At 53.0% G+C, this 21104-nt stretch overlaps 2 pseudogenes; both read right to left on the bottom strand.

Annotated features, from left to right (window-relative positions):
- Positions 1-21104, bottom strand: part of LOC137454428 (zinc finger protein 135-like) — a 70103-nt pseudogene that overhangs the window by 35822 nt on the left and 13177 nt on the right.
- On the bottom strand, positions 1973-2736 carry LOC137454398 (olfactory receptor 14J1-like; annotated as a pseudogene).

Below are 21104 nucleotides of genomic sequence, written 5' to 3' on the forward strand. Positions count from 1 at the left end.
AGCCCTGCTTTAGTTAAATGCTGCAGGCACAGCACTGTTCTGCTACACTGCTAGCCACTTCTGCACTTATGTTGAGAATGGCCTACCACCATGTCAGGCTCTAGGCCTACACTGCCAGATTGCTCACACTGCTCATTGCTGGCATCACCACATATTCCTACTCCAAAACCCCAGTGGCTGACCTCAGGTTTCACCTGATGCCTTGTGCCAGTGATTCCAAGTGCTCCACACTCCCTAGCTGCACTGTAGAGGATATTCTGCACCAATGGTGCTATTCAGATAGGCCCAAGTGCCACTGCACAGCTCCCGCCTCTTTGATCTGCTCAAAGCCTTGTTGCTCACTGCCCCACTCACAATGATTCTTTTTTAAGGTTACTCGATAGAGAGGGCTCACAGGCTGACCACAGCCTGGGGCAGGCATTCTGCAGAGCCCCACAAGGCCTAGGACACACTGTGTCTGCTTCTTGTTGGATGGTGGAGACATGGTTGCTATCCTGTTGACCATGTCCATAGGTACATGACAGCATCCAGCCTGCCATTTTCTTGCCAAGAACTGAATTTCCTGTGCAGGTTCTTTGACCTTGCTTTTCTTTATGGCAAATTCAGCCTTCAGAACTATCTGAATAATTTTTTCTCCCTTCTCCAACACTTCTTCTGCCTTGTGGCCCCACACAATGATGTCATGGATGTACTGGAGATGTTCAGGGGCATCAGCCTTCCCAGTGCAGTCTGGATTAGTCCACAACAAATGGTGGAGCTCTGCTTCCTCCCCTGGGGCAGTCAATTCCAGGTGTATTGCACAGCCCTCCAGGTGACAGCAAATTGTGGCCTGCACTCTTCTGACAATGGAATTGACAAGGCAGCATTGGCAATGTTGATTGCAGAGAACCTCTTGGCTGCCTTTGACTCCAGCTCCTCCTGGAGCTCCAGCATGTCTGGCACAGCAGCACTCAGTGGTGGTGTCACCTCATTCAGACATCAATAGTCCACTGTGCACTGGAATGGGCCCAGGAAATGCAGCTTGTACTGGAAAGAGTTCCAATCTGCATTGGGAGGGCACAAGGGGATTCAGTTTTTATTGGGACAAAGCCTAATGTGTACCTGGAAGAATTAAAAGGAGTGGGACAGGGCCCAGACTGTACCGGGAGGGCATGAGAGTGTGCAGTTTCTAATGGGATGGATCCAGATGGTACTGGGAAGGGAGCCAGGGGATATATTCTGTGCTGGGATGGGACCCAGGCTGCAGTGCTAGAGGACAGTAGGATCCAGTTTGAACTGGAATGAGGCCACATCCGTACTGGGAGGGGTTAAAGGAACCATGTTTAGACTGAGTCTATACTGGAAGGCGGTCAGGGCATCCAATATTGACTGAGTAGGTGCAGTCTGTAATGGGAGGGGGTTGGGGTATGAAGGCATGAGGAGACCTCCTGTTCTGATGGCAGTGCTGCTCTGGAGCACAGCTCTGTACCAGAAGCAGCCCTGGACTGTCCCTACCTGCAGTCCCAGCACTGCCACACAGCAGCACAGTGCCCAAGCTGCCAGAGCACTCAGGCCTTGCCCCAGCAGAGAGGCTCAGCAGGAGAGAGTGGAAGGGAAGAAAGAGCAGCTGAGAACAGCCCAAGCTCTGGGGCTCCCTGGCACTGCTGCTGTGCTGGGAGTCTGCCCCTCCACTTCTGCACACAGGCACTGCCCTGCAGCTCCACAGAAGCCTAGGAGGAAGGCACTCAGAGAAACAACTCCCTGCAAGGTCCTTTATTACTGACCACACAGGGGGCACAGCTCCTCATGTCTGCAGCCTCTGGGTCACACCAGACAGGACAACACTGAACCAGAACTGGCCTGAAGAAAGATATTTGTGTGGGAACAACATTCTCCCAAGGGGAACAGCACCAGCAGCAGCCAGAACTCCAGCAGCCAGGCTGGGCCTGCACTGAGTGACATCAGAACTGCTCTGCAGGAGAAGACAAAGAGTTTATTGCTTCTGATAGCATCCAGTGATCAGTTTGCTCAAGGCATCCTTCAGCTCCTGGTTCCTCAAGCTGTAGATGAGAGGATTCACTGCTGGAGGCACCACTGAGTACAGAACTGACACCACCAGGTCCAGGGATGGGGAGGAGATGGAGGAGGGCTTCAGGTAGGCAAAGATGGCAGTGGTGATAAACAGGGAGACCACAGCCAGGTGAGGGAGGCAGGTGGCAAAGGCTTTGTGGCGTCCCTGCTGAGAGGGGATCCTCAGCACTGCCCTGAAGATCTGCACATAGGACACCACCATGAACACAAAACAGACAAAGACTAAACAGATATTGAACATAAGAAGCCAAAGTTCCCTGAGGTAGGATGTGGAGCAGGAGAGTTTGAGGATCTGGGGATTTCACAGAAGAACTGCTCCACAGCATTGCCCTGGCAGAGGGGCAGGGAAAATGTATTGGCTGTGTGCAGCAGAGCATTGAGAGCTCCACAGCCCCAGGCAGCTGCTGCCAGGTGGACACAAACTCTGCTGCTCAGGAGGGTCTCATAGTGCAGGGGTCTGCAGATAGCAATGTAGCGATCGTAGGACATGGTGGTGAGAAGAAAATACTCTGCCTGAATTAGGAATATGAAAAAGGCCACCTGGACAACACATCCTGTGTAAGAGATGTCCCTGGTGTCCATCAGGGAATTTACCATGGATTTGGGAACAGTGGTAGAGATGGTACCCAGGTCAAGGAGGGCGAGGCTGAGGAGGAAGAAGTACATGGGGGTGTGGAGGTGGTGGTGCCAGGCTATGGTGGTGATGATGAGGCCATTGCCCAGCAGGGCAGCCAGGTAGATGGCCAGGAAGAGGCAGAAGTGCAGGAGCTGCAGCTGCCTTGTGCCTGAGAATGGCAGGAGGAGGAAGTGGGTGATGGAGCTGCTGTTGGCCATCTGCTGCCTCTGGCCATGGAGACCTGTCCAAGGATGGAAAGGCAGTGACAAGTTAGGGCACACTTCTCTCAGCATCATTGTAACCTCCCTCCCTGAGCTGCATGAGGAATGGATCAGCTTATTCCCCATCACTCCCAACCAGTGATGGTTCATCACCACTTCAAACACAGCAGGGACCCAGAATTGCCATGAAGATTCCTCTGGTGTCTGAACAGAAAATGACCAACAGCCCAATCCCAGGGATGAGAGTCCCATGGAGAGGTGGAGAAACAGGGAACAGCTCTGCAGTGCTGCAGAGACAATGAAGGGAAGAGAGAAAGGCAGACGGGCTGGGGGTGAAGCCTTCTCCTTACCAAGCTCTGCTCACTGCTGCACACAGGATGGAACTGCAGAGCTTTTGTCCTCCTTTTGGGTGCACACTCCAGGAGCCTTCAGATGAATGTCAGCTGCCAAGGTTGTGACTCCTGACCTGGAGCCCATAGCTTTGAGGGCACTGCCTCTGCTGGGTAGGAGAGGAGAGCAAAAGGTTGCATTGGGAAATGTGTCTGCAGTGCAGAGAATGGCACAGAGGTGCCTGATCCCCCTTGCCAGGGCATCTCTGCCACAAGATCCCTCTCCTCCCGCTGCCCTAGTCCCTGCTGCCTGCAGCTGTCCCTGCCAGAAGCTGCATCTCTGTGCCCAGCTCTCCTCCCTGTCCCTGCTGACAGAGCTCATCCCACCTGCTGTGTGCTCAGCTCTGCCCTGCAGACCCCTCCCAGCAGCAGGACACTGCCCAGGGCCAGCTCTGAGTGTGCAGGGGCTCAGAAGCAGCTCAAAGGCTAATGAAAGTCTTCTCCAGAGTGGAGAAACAAGCTCTAGTCTCACACAGCCCACCCAGCACACCAAGGAGGTCAACATTCAAAGCCAAGACTCCTTCCCTTCCAGCAAAATGCTGCCTTGATGCTCTTCTGGAAAGCCTCCTCAGAAATGCCCAGGGGGGAGCTAGAACTGTGAGCAGCTCTGGCCAACATAGCTCCCTCCCCACAGCACAAGGACCCTGCCCTGCCCTGCCCTGCCCTGCCCTGCTATGCCAGGGCTGTCTCCTGCCACTCACAGCTTCTCCCCACAGCACTGTGTGGAGCTCTCTGGGCAGGCTGAGACCTGAGCCTGGCAGGCAGCAGAGTCCCTGCCCCAGCACACAGACCCTGGGCTGCAGGGACCCTGCTCTGAAGGACAGCCCTGACCACCCCTGCCTGCACCCCAGAGCTCCACAGCTCTTCAGAAAAGCCTGAAAAGAGCCTCTGCACAGGAAGATTTCCTTCCAGCCCCCACCAGCTGTGGCTGTGCCAGCTTTAGGAGATGCCTCCAGGAGCTGCACCTGCACTGCCCTGCCCCCACAGACTCACCGTGTCAGTGCCTGCAGTGACTTCTCCTCCTGTCAGCTCTCAGTCACCCTCCTGGACACCTCCAAGCTCTCTCTGCCTTCCTCATCTCGCTTAGATCCACTGGCAGCGCCCTCAGCCCTGCTGTGCTGTGCAGAGGAGCTGCTCCTGGGCACAGCTGACACTTTTCATTGCTGCCTACTTTCCAGCAGCTCCCTCCAGCCAGGGAGCTCAGCCCAGCTGAGCAGCAGAGGACCAACCCAAGGGCATTTTAGTGACCCTCTGGTGGCTTTGGTGCCATGTAAACATCAGAGACTGAGAGGGAGATGATGAAACCTCTCCAGAAGTTGAAGTCACTTTCAAACTCTAAAGTTTCTTCTCTTGTTGAAGGGTCCCAGTGAGGACACTGCTGGGAAAGTGTCTCCAGGCTGTGGTTGGAGCAGAGAAGTGGAGGCAGTGCTGAGAGGTCAGGAGAAGCAGAGGAAGATGTCTCTGATGCTGAGCAAACCTGGAGGTGTTTCATTAATGCAAAGGGTCAAGCCCTGACCCCTGGCTCCTCCACTAGCAGATCCTGTCCCTCAGGGTGACTCCTGGAGCAGTGAGATGTGAAGAGGACCGATATCAAGGGCAGGATTATGGCACAACCCCTCCCAGGCTCCTGAGGATGGAAAAGGAGGCAATGAGGCCCCAAGGCTGGAAGGAGGAGTTGTCTCCTCAGAGGCATCAGTGACACAGACCACAGCCAGAACCAAAGGCATGAAGAGCTTGGTTCTGCCATGAGCCTTTCAGCTCTCCCACAGCCCTCTGTCATCTGCCCCTCAGGCTGTCCTCTGCTGCTGCATCAGCTGAGCCTCTTTCCCTGCAGGCTGTAGTCACCCAGCCAGCTGCCCCACCTTGCTGGCACCTTCCTTTGTTGCTCTCTCTCCATCCTCCCTGGCTGTTCCTTGAGACTCCAAGCCTTGGAGTGCTCCAGGCTGCAGCTGGGGGATGTCTTGCAGTGACATTTCTTTCTCCTCATGCCCAGTCTGGACCTCCCCAGCTGCACTTTGTGGCTTTGTTTCTTTCTCTTGCACTTTGTCACTGTGCGGAAAAGTTTCTCCGTGTCTCAAACCACTCCCCAAGCACTCTCAGGCTACTCTGCTCCTGTCCTCACTCTTCACACCATTGAGCCCATGGCCTTCAGCCTCTATCTACTGGTCATGTGCCTGAGGCCTCCCAAGCACATCTTGGGAGATCTCTGGGCACTCTCCAAGGTCTTTGCAGATGGAGATGTGGTGCTCATAGGACAACAAAGAGACTTTTGACCAAGTGCTGTAGTGGGTGGACAAGGGGAAGTGGTTTTGAACTGAAAGAGGAGACTGAGATTGGATAGAAGGAAGAAACATTTTGCAAGGAGGGTGGCAGGACACTGGAACAGGGTGCCCAGAGAAGGGGATGTCCATCCCTGGAAGTCTCCAAAGTCAGGAGTTTCAGCAGCCCAACCTAGTGGGAGATGTCCCTGGCCATGGTCAGGGTGTTGGACTCAATGCTCTGTTCCATCTCTGCCAATCCAAACCATTCCAGGATTCTTTTATTCCAATATCCCCAACCCCTTCTCCACAGGGCTGCAGCTACCCCCCTACACCATGGGGGTGTTTGCATCTCCCCTAGGCCCCTGCATCCCCATACAAAGGAAATTGTTGCCATTCCTGGCCATGAATGGCAATGGCTTGGGCAAATCCAATCCAATCTCAAAGGCACCTCCCTCAGAAGGGAAAGCAGCAATGAGTTCTGCTGAGGCAGGAGGAGCATCTGAGACATTGGAATGAATTGGATGGAATTCAGCAAAGGGAACAGAGATGTCAACAGGTTCAGTTTGGTGTCAAGTTTTCACTCTCTCACCTTCACCATGGGAGAATCCTGCAGAGGAAAATCAGTTTGGGGGAGGATTAGAAAGACTGTGAAAGGAAAATCTCCTGGGGCTGGAAGGATTTTACATGGAGCCTGAGAATAAAGGCCTCAAGGAAGCCCTTCTGTTGACTCACAAGGTTTTTAATGGACTCCCTCACTCTCTAAACAACTTGAGAGAGAAGCCTGTCTGAGGTTAAATCCATTCCTAGTCCCTGGTTTATGACTCAGAGTTTGGGTGCAGGGATTTCAGGGGCAGTGCTTTCCCAAGGCACTGTGGCTCCTGTAGAACTTGAAGGTAGCAGCAGCAGCAGTTTGAAATCCTTTCAACAGTTCTGGTGAATCATGAGCTCAGGCTGTGGGATTTCATAGCAGCACTTCACAAGTCAAACCCCAACAGCTGGTTACAATCAATGCAGGGATTTAGATCAGGATTCCACAGGCTTTGACCCACAGTCCGACTTGAGGTCCAACAGCTGAGGAGATGTGAGGAGAGAATCTGCCAGGGAAGACTGAAGCAAAATGTGTTTGTGTAGCTCAGCCTTCTCCTCATGTGCTGCTACCAGCTGTCCAGTCTGGCTCATCACAAAGAACATCCTTCCTTTGACTTTCCTTCTCTGGCTGGCAGGCCTGGAGAATCTGCTTCTTGTTCTTTGCATGCCTAGGAAGGTTCAGCTCCAGCCATAGCTTGGCCTTCCTGACCCCATGTGGGGAAGGCACATTATGCCCAGAATTATGCCCAGATACTGAAACTTGTCCCTGCACATGGACAAGTTCCCCCTCCTTTCATGAGGAGAGCAAAGGCCAAGGTGTGAACCAGGTGGTACAGACCCCTGCACACACCCATGGCATTGGATGCTGGTGCTGATGCCAAGCATGGCATAATTCCAGCTTCACACCTCCCATAGGCTGCAGCCGGTTGTTTACGACAGTGCCCATTGGCCATTGGCCACTTGTTTTGCCAGGGCTCTTCTCCTTCCACTTCCACACTCTCCTGCTGAGCCCCTGTGTTGGGGCAAGGCCTGAATGCTCTGGCAGCTTGGGCACCATCCTGCTGTGTGGCAGTCCCATGACCACAGGTAGACACAGGCCATGGGAACTTCTTTGGCTCAGATGGCCTCCACAAGAGCAGTTCCACACAGAGAGCTGATCTGCTTGGGGCAGTGCCTGAAGGCTTAGGCCTTCTTCCAAAATTTCCTTCAAGAGCATGCCCAAGAAATTGTCCACCAGATGCAAACAGCAGGGAACAGCTAAAGTGTGTGAGTGTGCAGGGCTGGGGCACACAGCAGTGTCCTCACACAGCCAGGCCTCCTGCAAGTGACCTGAAGGATCAGCAGAGAAGGGTCTGGACTGTGTCTGTGTTCACTGGACACCCTGGGAAGCTGTCCCAGGGCAGTCATCCTAGACTGGGCTTCACAACCACTGTTTCCAGCAGCAGCCTCACACCTCAGCTTGGATAGACTCTGTGTCCTTCCACAGGAGGACATGGCCTCAGGAGGTCAGCAGTGCCTGTTTGCATTGTGCAGATGAGATGTCAGCAGATGAGGTGAGGTGAATCTGAGTGAGCATACATCATCAGCTATTGCTGGAGGTACCAGGGCACTGGAGGTGTGAGAAGCCTCCCAGCCTCTGGCAGGGGCAGCAGGAGGCCAGGGAGACTGTCTGACTGCTGCAGGGCAGGGTCTGTGTGAGTGATGGGGAAAGACTCTGTCTCTGAACATCCCACACTCCATTAGGGGTCTGTGAGGCCAGCTCAGTTGTGGACACCTGACAGAGCTGGGACATTGCTGTGTGTCACTCCAGAACAAACCCTACTGGCCCAGGGAGATTCATCTCAGATGTCTTGGGCAGGCTGCTGTCTGCTCACATCATCCTTTCTGGACTGTGCCCTGAGATGTGCACAGAGCCATCCCAGAGGTTCTGGGCTCCTTGGAAAAGGCCTCCTTCAAGAACACCAAAAAGGAGGGTGGGGAACATTGCAGGCTGGTCACCCTCATCACAGTCCCTGGGAAGGTGAAGGCTCAAACACCTCTGCAGCCATTTGCAGGCCCTTGCAGGACAAGAGAGGTATTGCTGAAGCCATATGGGTAGGGGCAAAAAGGGAAGGTTTTGTCCCTGGACCTTAGCCAGAGCTTTGCCATGGTCCCCCATAGCCTCCTTAGAGCCAGACTGCTGAGAGCTGGAGAGCAGAAATGGGTGAGGTGGTGGCTGGGTGGTGGAGGAAGCCCAAATATCATCAGTGGAGAGTCCTCCTGTCAGACACTTCCCAGTGGCATCCCTCAGGGCAAGCCCTTGGGCCAGAACTGTGCAATGTCTTCATGAACTCCCCGCACCATCTGACCCAGGGCCTTTGCAGATCCTCTGGAGATGAAGCCAAACTGGGCAGAGCCCTTGAGGGACCTCATCTGCTTAACCCTGCCCTGAGCAGGATCATTGGAGAAGAGGATGTGCAGGAGGCTCCTCCACAAATGCAGCAGGACAGAGCCAGCAGCTCCTCCACTCAAAGCCTTGGTAGGAAATCTCCCAGATGGATCTGGTGAAACTTTGATCTGCTCAGGCTCTGGCCACAAGAAGGCTGAGGGCTGAGTGTGCAATCCTGTGCTCAGTTGTGTCTCAGGAACTCATCATTCAGTAGGAAGCCAAGGACTGTGAAGGGGGAGGGGAGGCCACTTCTGCCTCCTGAGAGGATTGGCCAACAGCAGGAACACAGCTGGGAAAGGGACTGTGAGGTCAGCTGTGTCTGCAGGAGCTGATAGGGCAGCCCTGGGCTCATGGCTGGCAGATGGGCACAGTGATCTGGGAGATGCCCTCTGCCAAAGGGCCTGGGCTGACTGCAGGAAGGGGCTGATGGGTTGGTTGCTGTGTCTCTGCTGCCTGAGTACCTGATGGGACAGCAACAGGCACAGGGCTTGGTGCTGTCTCTGCAAGAAACTGCAAGGCCAGCAGCCTTGCGAGCTCCTGGTGAGGTAGGAAAGAGCAGGAGAGAGGAACACTGCCAGATGGTGCAGCCTGGCCATGAGGAGCAAGAAACCTCTCTCAAAGGGTAGTGCTGTGGCCTGGGAAGTTCTTCAGCAGGAGTCTGGGATCAGCCCTTCTCTTTGTGTCCCAAGGAGCAGAGTGTGAGTGTGGGCAGGTGTCAGTGAAGGCATGGAAAGGCCAAGGTGGGGAAGTGAGATGAGTGTCTGCAGCCTGCAGGGCAGGAGAAGCAGCTGTGAGACAGTGCAGGACAAAGCTGTGGGAGAGCTGGCAAAGGGCAATGGCAGTGGTGGGAGTGATGAAGAGAAGCCAAGGCTGTGCCCTCTTGACTATGGCAATACTCTGCCCCTGAGGCCTGTGAGGAGATGTTGTCCTAAGGTACTGGGAGGAACTCACTGCCTCTTTCCACAGCCCCAGGAAGGCTGGGGACTGTCAGGCCCTTGTCCTCCACTCAGCATCACAAACCCTGCAGGGATCCTAAAGGAAGGCTGGAGAGGAACTTTTCATGAGGGTGTCTGGTGACAGGACAGGAGGAAAAGGTTTGAAGGTGAGGAAAAGGAGGTTTAGACTGGGTCTCAGGAAGAAAGTTCTTCAGTATGAGGGTTGTGGGACTCTGGAATAGGCTACCCAGGTAGGATGCCCTCTCCTGAGGATGTTGAAGGCCAGGCTGGATGAAGCCTTGAGCAGCTGAGTCTATTGGAGAGGCATCCCTGCCTATGGCAGGGAGGTTGGAGCAGAGGAGCTCTGAGGTCCCTTCCAACCTAGGCCATGCTATGCTGCTATGAAACCCACACCCCACCCCCACTGCACCTGAAGAGCCTTGACCCACACATGTGGGACAGGGTCTGCCTGCCCAGGGGCTGTGGCCAGGCCTTGGCCTTTGTGCTGCAGAAAGCAGAGCCAGAGTTTGCTCTCCTGCACTTTGCCTTTGTCTGCTGCAATCACAGCCTCTCCTGAGCTGCTCCAACGAGTCCCTGGGGAGGCTTTGGCAGTAACAAGCCTCAGTGGGGCCAATCAATGCTTCAAGGTACTTTGTGTTTTGCTTCTTGCTTCTTGCAGAGTTTCTTCACTCTTCTCTCAGTACCTGAGGTTCATGGAATGATTCCCAAGTGCCCTAAGGAGCTCTTTGTGTCTTTGTTGTTGACTTCAAGCTTTCCAAGTGCACCTCACAAAGCTCAGATTTTGATGGTAAGCTATTTGATTCTTTCTCAGATGAGGGCAGAGGTGACAGCAGCATCCACCAAGCCAGAATGATGCAGGCTGTCTGCTCAGGAGGTCTGGACTGGGAGGAGAAGCTGTCCTTTGAGGGCTGACATGGAGTGGACATCTTTGCTCCTCACTTTCCCCAACCTCCCTGTTGTTGTCACTGCCCACCTGGGCCTTACATCCCTGCTCTTTGCATCAGACTTCTCCACTGCTCTCTGCAGCTGGAGCTTACAGCTCCATGGCACACCTGCCCCCTGCTTTCCTTAGAGAGCTGCCTGCACACAGCCACAGAAGAATTGTTGCTCTTTCAATGCTAAGCAAAGCCATGGCTGAGAAAATTCCCTCAGCAATCCAAGCCCTCTGGGACCATCTGCTCAGCACAAGCTGTCTCTCAGCAGCTTGCCTGTCCACAAGGATGAGGCAAAGCCAACAAGTTCTGACATAGCTGTGATTTCTCAGCCAGTCAAGAGTTCTTGAGAGTGAGCAGATGAAAAGTTTGGATCCAAGTCGCCCTTCCTCATGAACCAATCCTGAATTCAAATCTCTTTCTATGGCTGTGCACCACACAGAGCCCCCCAACATGGTGACAGCAAAGGTGTCTGTCCAAAGACACAGAGAGGTGGAGAGGTGGCTGGCAGAGAGGCTGCCCTGGAGTTCAGTTTCCTTCTGCTGGAGATCAGGGCAAACACTCACAAAGCTTCAACATTCTCAGAGGATGAGAACTGAGCCTGGAGAAGTCTGACTTGGTGCTGGCCCTTGGTGCAGGTTGTGCCTGGGAGATGTCTCACTGGGGGAGATGCTGGACACAGCTGCTGTGATCCAGGAGAGCTCCAAGGCTCTGACTCTAGGGTCACTGTATTTAGAGGTGGAGATCCTTGACTTTCATCAGGTGTTTCTCTGATCTGGGGAACCTTGGATGCTGAATCATCCTGGGATCTTCTGCCACTTGCACAGACCCTGAAGTTTTTGACTTTCAGAGTTTTCTATCAGCTCCCTGTTGGCTGTGATCCAAGCACAGATGCACTGAGCTGGCAGGAGGTGACAAACCCCCAAGCCACAGGGAGAGAAAAACAAGGCTGGGAGAGCCCTGGTCAGCACTGAGCCATTCCTTGCAGATCAGTCCTCTCCTCTGAAGCCTTTGCTTCTCTCTGCCTGGGGTCATATCCTTCTCTTCTCTCCATCAGCCCTGCTCCTTTGTGCTGGGCAGGAGGAAAGTTTGCAGATCTGCTCCTTGGAACAGGCCAGAAGGTAAAGAACCCAACTTTGGAGCAGCAACAAGGTCCCAGGCTCCTGATGACTGCTAAGCACCTCCCTACCCTCTCCAGACCCTCCTCCCAAACCACACTTCACCACTTGTAGAGCTTTGAGGGTCATTGGTTGTGATGAGAATTGAGGATTTCATCTCCCTGAACCCCAGGTGGTCAGGTATAAGTTGCATGGCCAGAGGGGGATGATTGGGATGACTACATCCTGGGGGTGTCAGCCCCATCAGCACTACAACCAGGGGACTCAGCACAGGAGTTAGGGCTCTGATCCCTCCATTGCAAGAAGTCACACACAGTGTCCTTACTTCTCAGTCACTTGGTCCCCAAGTATTTGCCCAAGAGCCCAGGGGTGACCATTCCTCTTATCAGCATGGACTCCCAGAAGGATCTGGACAAGATCTTGGAGAAGAAGAATTTCCTGGAGAATAATTTGAAGGAGACAAATCTTGGCCTTGAGGAAGAGGAGAAGTGGTTGATGAAGAGATGGATGAGGATAGCAAGGATGAAGTATATGAGGATTAGGAGGAGGATGACAATAATTATGAGGACAAAGGGGATGATGTGGAATAAGAGGAGGATGATATGGAATAGGACAAAGAAGAGAAGGAGGAGGAATATGAAGAGGAGGAAGATGGGAAACCCATATCAGCCCCTCTGTGCCACACATGCAGCCACATTAGTGTCCTGAGGGTGGGCAAAGCTTCCCACCCAGCTACTGGAGCTGGTGAAGCCCCACTGCCCCCAGCCCAGTGCCCAGCCCTCTGTCTGTGGTGACTGTGCTGTGAGCTTCACCCTCAGCTCCAACCTCACCCGGCACTGCTGCATCCAAAGCCAGAAGCAGCTGCTCCTCTGAGCTGCCTGAGCCAAGAGCTTCACTCAGATGGCCTCTCTCAGACAATACTGCTGCACCCACAAGGGTGCCAGCCCTTCATCTGCACAGGCTTCAGCAAGGGCTTCAGCCACAGCTCCTCCCTCACCTGGCATATTCACCCCCACACCAGTGACCAGCATGCCCCAGGGGACACAGCAATACACTGACTCTGGCTCTGCCAGGCCAAATGTGACCCCCCTGGGGAGCTTTTTCCAGCAGATTGAACTGAAATCTCCTCTTTTACACCTTCTTTCCTCAGAAGCAAATGTGCTCCTGCCCTTCTCAGCACCAGCCAGTGCTGAGGAGAGTAATAACAGTGCTGAGTCAGCACAGCCACTGCCACCTCTGCAGCTGGACTGGGATTTGCTGCTTTCCCCCCAACACTTTGGGTTTCCTAGAGGGAAAAGAAAAAACTCATCCCAAGGATAATGCCTAATTAGAATGGAAACCCCAACCCTAATAAAGTATTGTCTTTGGTTGGTTTTTCTTTGATATTTCTGTCCCAAAAGGCCACTTTTGGGGATATTTCTTCCCCAGGGCCAGGGATGAAGCCATGTGCTCACTGCAGGGAGCTGTCCTTGAGGGGTCCTGGGAGGATCTTGAATGTGAAGTGAGGAACTCAAACTCAGTGCCTCCCACAGCCATACAGCAGTATCCTTCACTAACCTGCATTGACATGGAATGATGGCTCCAAAATGTACCTGTGCTGAAAAGGTTAACCATGGTCCTCATCTAGGACTCAGTAACACACAGGCATTCGAAGGATAAAATCTTATTTGATAATGTCCTTCCATGTCTTGGTCTTTGCTACCACCTCCTGTCCTTTTAACAACATTGCAGTCCCCATGGCTTCTGTCTTGTATTGTTCCTGTTGGTCCTCTGCCAATCCCACAGAACTGTCCTTCTCTTGTTAGTGAGGCCCAGGGGTATGAGAACCCAGCCTGCTTTCCAGACTCAGCCTTATTTCTCTCTCTGTCTAGAGCTGCCATCTGCTGCTCTATCTCCATTTGTTCTCCCAAGCTCCAGGTTTACTTTCTTGATGTCAGAAAGCTAAGCTCTGAACCAGTGGGAGAGTTTCTACCAGTTAGTGAGAAAGTTCAGAAGTCTCCTTCCATCAGATGTCCTGCTGAGTGTTCTGGGAAGGGCTGAGGTGAAGGTCAGTTCTGAGAGGTTGGGTTGTGGCTGGGTTGAGGCCTGGGGTTAACACCCAAGGGTCAATGCCAAGGGTAAAGGCTGGAGCCAGGCTGAGCAATGGGGGCAGAGTCAGGATCAGTGGTGGATTTGAGAGGAGCTGAACTGTAAGGGGTTAGCTGAGACATGGGCTCAGTTTCACTGTTAGAACAGGGGGCAGAGTAGAGAGGATGGGAAGGGCTCAGGTTGCAGTTGGAGGGCATCATAGGATCTGGGAGGTGCTCAAGATATTCAGTCTGTATTGGGAGGTGTGGTTATTGCTCCCCCTGTTTCCATAGTAGTAGTAGTAGCCCCTTATAACGAGGTCTCTTAGGGTGATGAATACAGGGGCATGAACCCTGCTGCTGCTTCAAGCAGAATTCCAGAAATGCAGAGAATCTTAGAAGTCCTCCCAGAAGTTCTTTATTACTGTGTTGTAGAATCCCCAGCATTAGAGTTTCAGAATGTCTTTATCAGATGAAGTCCCAGAAGCCCTTAACAAAGTAGCTAAGCAAAGCAGAAGTCCCAAATATTCCCTAGCAGTATATCCCTAACCCCCAATCTCCAGTATTGCTCTGAGTAGCTGCTTCAGTTCTCTTTCTTATCAATAACTTAACCAATAAAACCTAACCACATGTATAAGCTAAAAAGCATTTCCCAATAAGAGGTGCCAGTGTGTCAAGGAGGTGTCTTCTGCAGCCTGTTCCAATCAAAGGATGTAAGGATGTGTGCTGGGTTGAGGCAGCCCCCACGATGGGCAGAAATAATAACTCAGACAAAACGGATTGCAAAAGTGATGGAAAGTTTAAATAGAAAAGCAGTGAATGTTTACAGAGAACCAGAAAAGCACAGTGACAAAGAAAGATCCCAAAAATAGACCCAGAGAGATCCCATCCCCACCTGGGGGTACACCCAAAACCCCCAGAGCTCCTTCTTCGTGCCCCCCCCCCCCGCTAAGCTAGTCTCAGCTGGCCAGGTCTGAGACTGCCCATCCCCCTGTGGCCTTGGGCCTAGCCAGGCCCAAAGCGAGGAGACATCTCCCCCAGTTACCTGCTAATAGAGGAGGAAGAAAGAGGAAGTGCTAGACCCCGCACTGGATCTTATAGTGGTGCAAAGAATCATGGTAGGAAATACCTAATTTCCTGTGTCCACCCCTCTGGGCTGGACTTCTGGACACAGGAAGTAAACACAGCAGAGGGCACCCAGCTCAAACTGCAACAGGATGTTGTTCCTGGCACGCATGTGTGGTGGTTTTATGCCTTTAAAATTTAGTTACAGATTTTGAGCAGAAAAGTAGAAAAATAGAAATAAATCACTATTGGGTGTTAAAAGGAGAACAAAAGATTATTCTAAACAAATTCATTGTATCATAAAAATTCTCTCCTCTCCTCTCCTCTCCTCTCCTCTCCTCTCCTCTCCTCTCCTCTCCTCTCCTCTCCTCTCCTCTCCTCTCCTCTCCTCTCCTCTCCTCTCCTCTCCTCTCCTCTCCTCTCCTCTCCTCTCCTCTCCTCTCCTCTCCTCTCCTCTCCTCTCCTCTCCTCTCCTCTCCTCTCCTCTCCTCTCCTCTCCTCTCCTCTCCTCTCCTCTCCTCTCCTCTCCTCTCCTCTCCTCTCCTCTCCTCTCCTCTCCTCTCCTCTCCTCTCCTCTCCTCTCCTCTCCTCTCCTCTCCTCTCCTCTCCTCTCCTCTCCTCTCCTCTCCTCTCCTCTCCTCTCCTCTCCTCTCCTCTCCTCTCCTCTCCTCTCTCTTCTACCTTCTCCCTTCTCTCTTCTCCCTTCTCCCTTCTCTCTTCTCCCTTCTCCCTTCTCTCTTCTCTCTTTCTTCTCTCTTCTCTCTTAATAGAATTTAATAGAATAAACCAGATTGGAAGAGACTATCAAGATCATCGTGTCCAACCCATCAACCAGTCCAACCCACCTAAACAACTAAACCATGGCACCAAGCACCCCATCAAGTCTCCTCCTGAACACCTCCAATGATGGTGACTCCACCACCTCTTCTCTTGGCTGTTTTGCTTCACTCAGGAGAGATAATGTGCTCTGGCTGACCTTGGCTAAGCCTAACTTATCTGCTCCTTTCTCTTGTCCCTTTTGTGCAGGGGGATAAGGGGGAGCCAGGGAGGGAGAAGCCAGTATCTTCCCCTGGTCCTTGGCTGGGGGGGTCCTTGTGCTGTTTATTAGAAGTGGGTTTGGGAAGTGCTGAACTGTAAGGGGGGAGGTGAGGAATTGGCTCTGCTCCACTGCATTGGAGCATAGGACTGAGTAGAGAGGATGGGAGGGGCCCAGGCTGTACTGGGAGTGCATCCTAGGATCCAGCATGCACTGGGAGGGGATAAAAGCATTCAGTCTGTAATGGGAGGTGTGTCAGCTTCAATTCAGACCCTGAGGAGTCCCCCACACAGTGGAGGAGGGCTGGGTGGGGAGGGAGGGATACACTTTCCTGCCAAGGAGCCCCGCACCCATGCCTGGTGAAGGAAGACAACGATCCCCTGATGAGAAGCAAGCTGCAGGGCTGGCCAAGAATGGATCTTGAATAGATTCCTGATGTCTTCTTTTTGCCTTGTCTTTCTTGGCTTGAGTGCTGCTCACTGGACAGTCACTGGAAAATGAAAAAGCCTCCAGCAGAAGTTTCCAACCTACCACAGCCTGGGACTGCAGACACAGTGCTGTTAGGTCTGCCCTATGAACTGTCTGCAACTAAGGCAGCAACTGAGCTGACCACAGACTCAAATGCAGGAGGAGTGTGGTTCACAGCTGCATTCACCTACTGTATGGGATGCAAATGGCAACAGCAAGCTGCAGTGCTGGAGGTTGGCACTGGGAAGACTGTGACAGAGGAAGGTGGTGCACAGGTAGAAGAATTGCCCTGCACTCATGTTGGCAGCAGAGAATGGTGCCACTGCTATTCACACTGATTCCTGTGCAGCCTACAAGGGTGCCACTGAATGGATGTGTCAGGGGGAATCTAATCAATCTGGAGAGCTGGAGACTGGCCATGATTCTGAGAAATAGGTCAGTCAAGCCCCTCAAAGGTAGGATTGGTCAATGGCCATGCACAGAAGGGAAGAGCTGCTGCAAATTGGAACCAGCAGGCAGCTCACCCAGCAAAAATTCCTGTGGTGAACAATGAAGGGAAAGATTGAGCAAGATTGGCTGAGTGGCTGCATATCTGAAGAGGCCACCCAGGGAAGGCCAACCTCTATTCTGAGTGTCAGCCTCAAGGATAGTCAGTTTGAAACAATTCTTATATCTTATCCACAATGTTGGGTAAGGCTTAAGGCCAACCACCCAAACCAAGTCTCTACTCAACACTCCAGACACCAGAAGACTCTGTGGAGCCCCTGGCAAATTGATTATGTTGGCCCTTTGAAGACCTCTCCTGGGAAAATTTATATCCTGGTAGGAGCAGAAGTGGTTTCAGGAGGAACCATGGCCACAGCTCTCAGTACTGCCACAGGAGCTCAAAGGATTGAAGCTCTGGAGAAATGGTTCAGCATTCTACCTATGTCTGAGTGTGTCCAAAGTGCCAATGGATCACACTTCACAGTGAGCACAGTGCAAGACTGAGTGCAAGGAGAATGAATTAAAGGAGTGTTCCCTACCCCATATTATCCTCAGGCTAATGGTGTAGCTGAACAGACCAATGGTCTTATTACAAGACATGCTGATAGCTCAAGGCACAGCTGGGACACACAGTTGGCAGAAGCAGTTTTTACTGTCAGCAGCTGATGAGGAATATATGGAAGCCCCAAAATTCAATCATTTAGTCCCATGGCTACTGCCCATGGACCTGATGGACAGAGGAGTAAATCCCTAGCACAACCTGTACCAGTGAAGCTTCTGTCCTTTGGCATTGTGCCCATGATATTGGCAAAACCCAGAGGCTTCTATGCCTGGGAAGCCTTGGATGGGATTGGGATTGGGCAGGGACAGCAATGGGGAGGCTGGGGAGGGTGAGGAGCAAAGTTGTCCATTCAATGTCAGACCTGAAGGACAGATTTCCCTGCAAGTGCAGATGTCCTGGTGAGGCAGCCTGGGTCATTGTCATTTGGTGAATTATCATCTCTGCTCTGAACTGAAAGCTAACAGAATATTCTACCTCTGATATGAAGTAAATAATAAAGGAGCTTTGTGAGGAGCACTTTGAAATCCTGAAGAAAACCACAAAGACACAAATAGCTCTTAGGGCACTTGGGGATCATTGCCTGAGCCTCACACACTGAGAGGAGACTGAAGGAATCTGCTCAAGAAGTCAGAAGAAAAACAAAGAGTGCCTTCAAGTATTAATTGGCCTCACTGAGGGCCATTAGCAACAAAGCCTCCCAGGGGTGGTTAGAGAAGCTCAATGAAGGTCATGATTGAAGGCAGACAAAGGCAAAGTGCAGCTGAACAAACCCTGGCCTTGGTTTCTGAAAGAGAAAGGCCAAGCTCTGACCCTCAGGCCTTGGAAAGGCAGATCCTGAGAGCCTCCAACTACAACTTCGTCTCAGCAGCCATGGTGGCAGAAGCTGCTGCCAGAAGGAAGAGGATCAAGACCTTGTCCCTGTTGAGCCTTTCAGCCCTGCCAGAGCCCTTGGCCATCCCTCCTGCAGGCTGCGCTACCCTGTCCCATGCCTGCAGCTCTTTCCCTTCAGGCTGTTGACATCCATCTGGCTTCCCCAGCCATCTCTCCCCCTGACATTTCCACACCTTCACTCAGGGCTCTCCACTCTTGCTGCTTGTTCCTTGACACACAAAGGCAGACATGGGCTGTCCAGACTCCTTCTGGATCACCTCTTGCACCACAGCTCTCCACTTTGAGTGACATTTCTTTCTCCTGGCCTCCAGTCTGAGCCTTTAAGTTGCACCTTCTGAAGGCTTCCTTCTGTGTCCACAAGCAAGAAAAGCTCCATCACCTGACACCCCCCTTCAAGCAGGTGCACATCACCCCTGAGCCTTCACTTCACCAGGCTAACGAAGCTCAGCAGCTTCAGTTTCTAGATAGAGACTCCAAACTCCTTCCAGGCAGATCTCCGACACAGCTTCTCCATTACCTCTCCATTCCTCCAGACTAAGGAACTCCCCAGCCAGACACCAATTTTGCAGATGTGGTCACAGCAGTGCTGAGTGCATGGGGAGGACAACTCCTCTGTCTGGGTGGCCACACTCCTCCTACCACAGCCCAGCTGCACTTGGCCTTCTGCACTCTGCTCAGGCTCTGCTCCATCCTAGGGCAGTGGCAATGGTCCCTGCCAGAGGCCTTTCTGCCTGGGCACAGAGCAAAACCTCCAGCTCTAAACCAGCACCCAAGGCACCTCCCTGATGCTGCCGCTCAGTTTGGCATGCACAAGGGATGGCACAGTCCCCAGCCCAGCCCTCGGCCTGCTGCTGGCCAATGGCATAAAGGGATTGACGTTTGCAGTGACCTCACACTCACCTCATGGCCATGTGGCTCCTCCTGCCCTAGGAGCTTCTCAGCCATCCCTGATGTCCCAATGCTGGCCCAGGGCCTCAGCCTGCTTGTGGCCTGGCAGCTGAACAGCCACAAGAAACCTCTCCAGGGCCTTCCAGGGCAGGTCCCTGCTGCTGCCTCTCAGCTTCTCCAGCAGCCACAGCCAAGCCCTGTCCCTGCTGCTGTCGCCTCAGGCCATCAGGTGTCAAGGAGGTGACAACCCAGCTCCAAGGCTCTTCCTGCAGGGGCAACCAGGTGCTTAGGGACAGGGAGTCACACAAGTCCCTTGTCCACCACATGCCTTCTGATGCCCTGCTGGGGACTCTGGCAGCTGGGAGGCCAAAAGCACATAGGCCAGACAGGAGCCAGGGGCTGCCCTCTCAGCTGCTGCAGCAAGAAGTGACCTCCCAGTCCCTTTCCTGCCCTCTCCCTGCTGCTGCCCTCTCAGCTGCTGAGCCAGCGGTGACCTCCCAGCCCCAGCCCAGCCTTGTGCCTGCTGCTGTGCAGGAGATCCTGAGGCAGAGCTGAGCTGCCCATGGCATTGCCACCCATCTTTTCCTGGTGTCCATGAGCTTCTAAGCCATAGGCCACCTCCTGCTCCTCTTCCTCTGGCAGCTCCCAGCTCCTGCCCTGTGTCAGGTGCCAATCAGGGTCATTCAGGGGTGGGAGGGGATGCAGGTGAGGGTCAGAACACAGGAAGTCTGAAGTGGGAGCCTCACCTTGAATATCTCCAAGAAGAGGCCTCAATCACCTCCTTGGGCCACCTGTTTCAGTGTTCCACCACCCTCATAATGAAGGAGTTCTTCCTCATATCCAATTTGAATCTACTTTTTTCTAGCTTGATGCCATTGCCTCTCATCCTGTCCCTGCAGGCCTCTGCAAACAGTCCCTCTCCATCCTTCTTGTATCCCTATTCAGGTACTAGAAGGCTGCTATTAGGTCTCCCCAGAGCCTCCTCTTCTCCAGGCTGAACACCCCCAGTTCCCTCAGCCTGTCATCATAGCAGAGCTGCTGCAAGCCCGTGATCATTTCTGTGGCCCTCCTGTGGATGTGCTCCATCAGCTCCATGTCTTTCCTGTGTTGAAGGCTTCAGGGGAGGTCTTACCAGAGCAAAGTGGCAGGATCCTCTCTCTCCATCTCAGGCCATGCTGCTTAGAATACAGCCCAGGCCCATTGGCCTTCTGGGATGCAAGCTCACACTGCCTGCTCCTGTCCAGCTTCTCCCCCACCAGCACCCCCAAGACCTTCTCCTCAGGGCTGTTTTCTATCACCTCCTCCCCCAGCCTGTATTGAAAGTGAGGATTGTTCCAGCCCAGCTGCAGGACCCTGCTCTTGCGCTTGGTGAACTTCATGAGGGTCACCTGGGCACCACCTCTCCAGCTTGTCCAGGGCCCTCTGGATACCATCCTGGCCCTCTGGCATATCAAGAGTACCACTCAGCTTGGTGCCATCTGCACACTTGCTGGTGGTGTCTTCATCCCTCTGTCTATAGCACTGATAAAAATATCAACCAGCACAGGATGGGATGAGTGGAATCAGTTTTTCCTGGGACAAGGCCTGGGCTGTACTTGGAGATGTAATGGGACCCACTTTGAAATGGGAGATGGCCCAGACTGGACTCTGGTGTGATTAGGGTATGGAATTGTGACTGTGACAGGGCACAGCCTGTGGTGGGAGGGTATTAAGGACCCCAATACGTACTGGGATGAGTCCCAGACTGTATTGGGATGTGTCCAGGGGACTCAGGTTGTACTGGGATGGGGCCAGTCTGTCTGGGAGGTGGTTAAGGAATACAGCTTGTACTGGGAGTGGTTCCAGTCTTGTCCTGGGAGGGGTTCAGCTGGTGCAGCTTTTCCTGGAAGCAGGCATAGTCTGTACTGGGAAGGAGTCCTGTTCTCTAGTTTGCAGTGGGAGCGAAGCACTTAGTACTTGGAGGAGGTCAGAGCTTCAACTCTGCTGTGGGATGAGACCCTGTCTGTACTGGGAGGAGATTAGGAGATGCAGTTTGCACTGGGCAGGTTCCCAGTCTGTACTGG

Source organism: Melanerpes formicivorus, unplaced genomic scaffold (genome assembly GCF_026170545.1).
Source record: "Melanerpes formicivorus ecotype bairdi unplaced genomic scaffold, bMelFor1.0.p_v2 SCAF_80, whole genome shotgun sequence".
Lineage (NCBI taxonomy): Eukaryota > Metazoa > Chordata > Aves > Piciformes > Picidae > Melanerpes > Melanerpes formicivorus.